Genomic DNA, 665 nt, shown 5'->3' with positions numbered 1-665 from the left:
AGCATGTAGTATGTACCAGTCCCTGTTGTAGGCGTTTGGGGTGAAGCAAGGCACAGAACAAGAGATCCTTGCTCTGGTGAAGCTTATCGTAGGACGGGAGGCAAAATGATGAAAATGATTTTTTAAATTATGTTATTAACTAGAAGGTGATAAATATTACATAGAAAAAGATGTCAGGCTGGAAAATGATTGCGGAGGCCACAAGATAAAAGAGAATCCAAGATCAGGGTTCTGGTTCGGGTCAGGGAAAAGGGAGACGAGCTGAGGTGCAGGAGGCTCTGACGTCGGGGGACAACGGAGATATTTTCTGCAGAAAGTGACGAAAGAGCATTCAGGTTCCTGCAGAGGTAGGTGAAGGACAGAAAGGGCCCTGGCCGGCGATTCCCTTGGAGTAAACGGGAGGCAGGAGGCTGTTTTCTAGCAGAGCCCAGAAGATGCTCTGGCCGACGGCTCCCGGGATCTTGGCCGGCGGTCACTCGCGACCATCCGCGACGCCCCCAAAATGGCCTCCGCGCCCCTCGCCGCCCCGCCCCGACGCTCCGCAGCCCGCGGGTCCACGTGACCCGGCCCGCCCTTCGCGGCTGGAGACCCCGGGTCCCGGTCCCCGCAGCGGAGGCCCCGCCCCCTACGGGAAGCGGACCAACCGGACCGGGGAAAGGCGGGGC

The sequence above is a fragment of the Pan troglodytes genome, chromosome 1 (assembly GCF_028858775.2).
Source record: "Pan troglodytes isolate AG18354 chromosome 1, NHGRI_mPanTro3-v2.0_pri, whole genome shotgun sequence".
In the NCBI taxonomy this organism is placed as follows: Eukaryota; Metazoa; Chordata; class Mammalia; order Primates; family Hominidae; genus Pan; species Pan troglodytes.
This window is presented reverse-complemented; position numbering follows the sequence as displayed.